The sequence below is a fragment of the Rhinopithecus bieti genome, unplaced genomic scaffold (assembly GCF_001698545.2).
Source record: "Rhinopithecus bieti isolate Rb0 unplaced genomic scaffold, ASM169854v2 scaffold_15803, whole genome shotgun sequence".
Lineage (NCBI taxonomy): Eukaryota > Metazoa > Chordata > Mammalia > Primates > Cercopithecidae > Rhinopithecus > Rhinopithecus bieti.
This window is the reverse complement of record NW_016808345.1, coordinates 66,482-73,068: the sequence shown is the minus strand read 5'-3', so window position 1 is coordinate 73,068 and position 6,587 is coordinate 66,482. Positions and strand designations below refer to the sequence as shown.

At 41.5% G+C, this 6,587-nt stretch overlaps 1 protein-coding gene across 1 annotated transcript in view; it reads left to right on the top strand.

Moving 5' to 3' along the window:
• Positions 1-6,587, top strand: part of LOC108538470 (arylsulfatase F) — an 84,169-nt gene that overhangs the window by 15,227 nt on the left and 62,355 nt on the right. The window lies entirely within an intron of this gene.

Here is a 6,587-nt window from a genome sequence, read left to right as displayed (position 1 = left end):
ATTGCTTAAAGAATTTTAAAGGTTGATGAATGTCTGTCCACCTTCATTCCCATCTGTCCTAGGACATTTAAATTGGCTGTAAGTCTTTGGGCTCTAAGCCCCTTTGTTATTCTCTTGCCAATGCACCACAATGTAGCAGTCTCTCGTTGTAAGGTATCACCTGGAGTTCTTTGTCTCACAACCAAGAGAATTAAGGAGCGTGGACACAAAGGTTGAGGTTGGAGCCAAAGTTTAATAAGCAAAAGAAGAACGCTGTCCACCACGGAGAGGGGGCCTGGAAGAGGGTTTCTGTTTCACAGTTGAATGCAGAGGCTTTTATAAGAAACCTATGAGGGCTGGGCATCTTATTTGCACACGGTGCAAATTCCTGGTAACTTCACAACATCCTCCTAGAGCATACACAGACCCTTAGCTTGAGTTACTCTATATGTTTTATTCTGCTTACTGCCCATGTCTCAGAGCACAGAATTTTCCATTGTGGTCATGTCTGAGCAAGTCACCTGTGCACCCTTTCTTATCTGTGCAGCTGTGGGCATGTCTTAGGCAACCCCCCTGTGCAAGTTCCCTTATGTGCAGTTCCTGCAGGCTGTTCTTTTGTTTGAAAGGATTCAACTGAGGACCCACCCTAACTGTCTGCCTGGCTGGTTTCTTCCTTCCTATTCTCTCATCTTGGCCATGGGGAATTCCATCAAGGGGCCAGATGGGCCAGGAGCAGGCAGTCATGCCACCCTGGCAATGCTATGGAACAAAATTAAACTTTAGTGGTCATTTGTGTTGAACTGTGCACATCAGAGTACAGGAGGCTAATAAGCAGTGAGACATGCCCAGGTTTGCATGTAAGTGAGAGGTAGGAACTCTGATAGCACCAAGAGCTCAAACTGACCCCTCGTTGCTAGTGGACAAAATGAGGTAAACATTTGTAAAAGGATTTCTGGACAAACTTTGTTTATCCTACTTTTTAGGGTTTAAATTTGAAAAACGGAAAATGCAAAGATATGAAAAAATAGTGCCAGGTACAATGGCTCATGTCTGTGGTCCCAGCACTTTGGGAGGCTGAGGCAGGTGGATTGCTTCAGTCCAGGATTCAAGGCCAGCCTGGGCAACATGGCAAAACCCCATCTCTACAAAAAAATATGAAAAATTAGTTGAGTGTGGTGGCATGTGCCTGTAGTCCCAACTTTAGTACAAGAGGTCAAAGATGCAGTGAGACGTGATTATGCCATTGCACACCAGCTTGGATGACAGAGCAATACCTTGTCTCCAAAAAATAAAATAAAATAAATAAGAATACACAAAAAATAGTAAGAAGAAAATCACAAGACTCTATAATCCCATCACCCAGAAATAACAGTTAAATTCCTGCCATATATTTTCATTATTCTTTTTATTAAAATAATCATTATTATTATTATTTTACAAATGTGTGTCTGCTCATTGTATTAGTTCTTTATGGTTGCCTAATAAAAATAGTTATCCATTGCTGCCTATCAGTAATTTGTAGACATACCCCTATAAGTGCCAGACTCTGATATCTGGCCACAAATCTTTATACCCTTGTCATATGCAAAATATTGTTACGTCGTTCCAAAGCCCCCAAAAGTCTTATCCCATTATAGCATCAGGTTAGTGAGCAGAATCTCATTAGTTGAATCATTGTATTTATGGAAGAAGCCTCTTAAGTAATGTTCCTTAGATAAACCTCTTCAGATACAGTATTATACATATAACTATGTATTATACATAATATACAGAGTATATATTATATATGGAGTGTATATATATAATGTGTGTATGTATATATATGGTGTGTATTATATATGGAGTATATATATGGTGTATAAATGGTGCATATATATTTATCTGGTGTAATTGGTGTGTATATGTGTGTATACATATGTCATGTACATATAGGTTGGATATATGTGTACATGGTATGTATCTATAGAGGGAATATATATTTATGTGGTATATGTATTATGTATAGATGTATATGGTGGGCCAGTATTTTATATGCAGTGTATATTATGTATACACAGAAACACACACACATGCACACCCCATATATACTATATGGATATATATGGATGGTTATGGTGTGTGTGTGTATATAAATATAGGGTGTGTATATATGTGGTATGTGTATATATATGGTGTGAGTATATGTATATATGATATGTATATATGGTATAGATTTATGTATATAGGATATGTGAAATGTACATATATAGTGTGCAGAGGTGTATAGACATATGGTGCACATGTATTTTGCATATGTTGGCTATATATAGTGTATATATGGTAGGTGCAAGCATATATATATTTCTTTTTTCTTTTTTTTTGAGACAGGTTCTCACTGTGTGGCCCAGGCTGGAGTGCAGTGGCACAGTCTCAGCTCACTGCAACTTCCACTGGGTTTCCTAACTTTATACCCTTCAATTCTAAAAGTGAGAAAATGTATGTAGCATTTACAGGGTTTTAACTGTAAGGAAGATGCAGTTCCCAAGGAGATGGAGGGAGAAACTGATCTTTAAAGTGTAGCATCTACTCTGCTCCACGTTCTATTTCTTTTCACACAGGCACCTACACCGGTTAGATGGGGAAAACATTCCTTGAGTCTTGCATATGTGGCAACAGAGACTAAGAGACAGGAAGGAGCTTGTCCAAAGATAGAGTTACATTTTGGTAGAGGCAGAAATAGATGATCTAACTTCAAGGCCAATGGAACAGGTGTGGTCTTTTGAAGCCATTTCCTCATGTCACCCTTCCTTATGACTTTTACTGAGCAGACAGTTGGGACAGCCTAGGAGAAGATGGTCATGAATGTTTCCCTCTAAGCACTGATCACAAAGAAGAGATTTTGCCTTCCAAAGTTATTAGTGTGTTCATTTTATCTCTCAGGAAAAAAGTGGCAAAGTTGGAGATGGTGTACACTGTCCTTTATTGCTTGATTGAGGTTAAAAAATTGGCCAGGCATGGTGGCTCACTCCTGTAATCCTAGCACTTTGAGAGGCCAAGGCCAAGGATAGCTTGAGCCAAGGAGTTCAAGACCAGCCTGGGCAGCATAGAGAGATCTCGTCTCTACAAAAAATTAAAAAATTAGCTGGGTGTCGTGGTGCACACCTGTAATCACAGCTACTTGGGAGGCTGAGGTGGGAGGACTGCTTGAGCTCAGGAGCCAGAGGTTGCAGTGAGCCAAAATTATACCATTGCACTCCAGCCTGGGCAATGAAGCCAGATGCTGTCTCAAAACAACAACAACAACAACAACAACAACAACAACAACAACAACAACTACAAAGCTTGTATTCTACTGTCACCCATCACATTATTTTTAACTAATTTTATTTTAATCACTTATTGTTGAGTCACCTCTGAGATTCTCTATTCCAGTGGCATCATTGTAAAATGAAGCTGCCTTGTCGACTGCACTTGTTATGACACCAAGCTTCTGCTAAGAAAAAACAAATGCATAACTCTGCATAACCTATATCCTATGACAGGGTCTATGCCTCGCTGTATTTAAGCATTCATTTAGTCTTCAGCAATGTAGTACTTTCACCTATGTTTTGTCAAATTCAAACATTTGCGATACTTCATTTATTTTTTCTGCATGTCCTTCATATTTTGGCTTTGCTAGTCCACTTTGACCAAAAAGCTTTGATTCTTTAAGTGTAGCCCTAAATATCCTATCTTAAGCATGGGTGTAATTTTCTTCTATTACCAACAGAGGTTCTTTTACAGTTTTTGAAATCACTGATTGAAAAGAAACAGCTCAAATTATATTCTACTATAAAATGATACATTCAGCCTGGGCACGGTCAGTCACATCTGTAATCACAACATGTTGGGAGCCTGAGGCAGGAGGATCACTTGAGTCCAGGAATTGAGGCTGCAATGAGCTATAATCACACCACTGCACTCCAGCATGGGTGACAGTGAGAACTTGTCTCAAACAACAACAACAAAAAAAGATACATTCAAAGAAGTCAAAACAAAACAGTATGAAACCTATCTCCCTGATTGCAGCTACCTTTTTCTATGCGCACGCCTGCAATCCTTTTTCACCTATCACACACTAAACATATTTTAGAATTATTGTTATTGCACACTGAAGGCATCTAGGAATCTTTTAAAGAACCTGTCTCTCTGAAATTCATCCTGCTTGTCTAACTTGTCTGTCAAGGAAAGTATTTTCTTAATTATTATTGCTGAGAAAGACTGAGTGAGGTCGCTACCCCAGAATTAGCAGATGCCAAACAAGAAGTGAACAGGCTGCAAATTAGCAAGTTCTGTTAGCAAGTTCTGGCATGGAGTGAGGCAGTTGCAGAAAACTGGTTTCCTGGAAACTATGCCCAGAAACTGACATCATGAGAAAGCTCCCAGCATTTATATTGAGCTGCATATGAAATTCCACGGGAGGACACTATAGGTGAGATGGACCACATTTGGAAATACACTTTTTCAGACATTTTATTTAGGGAGAATTTCTGACATGTCCTCTGATAATTTGAACTTCCTTGATTTGCAGTTGTACATTGAGAGATCATTTCTTGGTCAAAATAAATGTTCAGCAGGTATGAATGCTCTGTCCACAACCTTTTTTTTTTTAAACAGTCTCGCTCTGTTGCCCAGGGTGAAGTGCAGTGGCGTGATCTCAGCTCACTGCAACCTCTGCCTCCCGAATTCAAGCAATTCTTATGCCTCAGCCTCCCGAGTAGCTGGGATTACAGGCATGTGCCACCACGCCTGGCCAATTACAAATTAATTTTTAAATTTGGTTAGATTTACAAAAACTATCAAGCTATTACCCTGTAACATCCTTAGCCCTCAGCTTGTCACTACTTGTAATTTATTTTTATTTTTATTTTATTTTATTTATTTATTTTTTGAGATGGAATTTCACTCTTGTCGCCCAGGCTGGGGTGCAGTGGCGTGATCTCGGCTCACTGCAACCTCCACCTCCTGAGTTCAAGCCATTCTCCTGCCTCAGCCTTCCGGACCACAGGTGCATGCCACCCCACCTGGGTAATTTTTTTTTTTTTTTGAGATGGAGTTTCGTTCTTGTCATATAGGCTGGAGTGCAGTGGCATGATCTTGGCTCACTGCAACCTCCACCTCCCAGGTTCAACCGATTTTCCTGCCTCAGCCTCCTAAGTAGCTGGGATTACACGTGCCCGCCACCACGCCTGGCTAATTTTGTATTTTAGTAGAGACGGGGTTTCACCATGTTGGCCAGACTGGTCTCGAACTTCTGACCTCAGGTGATCTGCCCTCCTGGGCCTCCCAATCCCAAAGTGCTGGGATTACAGGCATAAGCCACCATGCCCGGCCTACTTTTTTTGTTTGTTTGTTTTTTGTTTTTTAGTAGAGATGGGGTTTCGCCATTTTGGCCAGGCTCGTCTCGAACTCCTCAACTCAAAGTGCTGGGCCTTCCAAAGTGCTGAGATTACAGGCGTGAGCCACTGCACCCAGCCTACCTACTGGACTTTTTTTCAGAGACACACTGTGGTTTCTCAAGAAAGAATGCCTGTTCCTGGTCCCAGCTGCACACTCACTTTACAGTGTGTGCTGTACTTGGTCAAGTGTATTGATATTGGAACACGAGCCAGAGTGGATGGGCCTTGGTCATAAATCATGAGACAGCTCTCCTTCACTGTCAGATAAAACCCAAATTCTCTGTTACCACCTCCAAGGTCCCAGCATTGACGATCTATTCTTTTCTTCCTGAAGGGGCATCACCCCCGGTTCTCAGGGCGTCTCCTCACAAGCTTCTTACAAATGCCTTTCCTCAGGAATGTGACTCCACAATGACCTTTTCCTTATTTAAAATTTGCAGCTTCCAATCAGCCTCCTCTATTATTATTATTGTTATTATCATTACTTGAAATAGGGGGAGAGTCTCACTATGTGGTCCAGACTGGTTTCAAACTCCTGGTTTCAAGCCATCCTCTTACCTTGGCCTCCCACAGTACTGGAATGACAGGTGTGAGCCCCCGCACCCGACTAAGTGTCCTCTTAAAACCCATGAAGTCTTTCAAAGCTGTTTACTTTTCTCTATGGAATTCAAATCGCTAAGCATTCCTGAAAGTTTAGATAAGTTGGAGATAAACCCAACCTTTAGGATCAATGCATGAAACTGCTCTCTTTTTTTTTTTTTGGACAGAGTTTTGCCGTCGTTGCCCAGGCTGGAGTGCAATGACACAATCTCGGGTCACTGCAATCTCTGCCTCCCAGGTTTAAGCGATTCTCCTGCCTCAGCCTCCCGAGTATCTGGGATTACAGGCATGTGCCACTATGCCTGGCTAATTTTTTTTGTATTTAGTAGAGACGGGGTTTCACCATGTTGGTCGGGCTGGTCTTGAACTCTTGACCTCAGGTGATCTGCCCGCTTCAGCCTCTCAAAAGTGTTGGGATTACAGGCGTGAGCCAAACGCACCCAGCCAAAACTGCACTTAAAATCCAATCTTTGGCTGGGCGCAGTGGCTCATGCCTGTAATCTCAGCACTTTGGGAGGCAGAGGTGGATGGATCACCTGAGGTTGAGAGTTTGAGACCAGCCTGACCAACATGGAGAAACCCTGTCTTTAC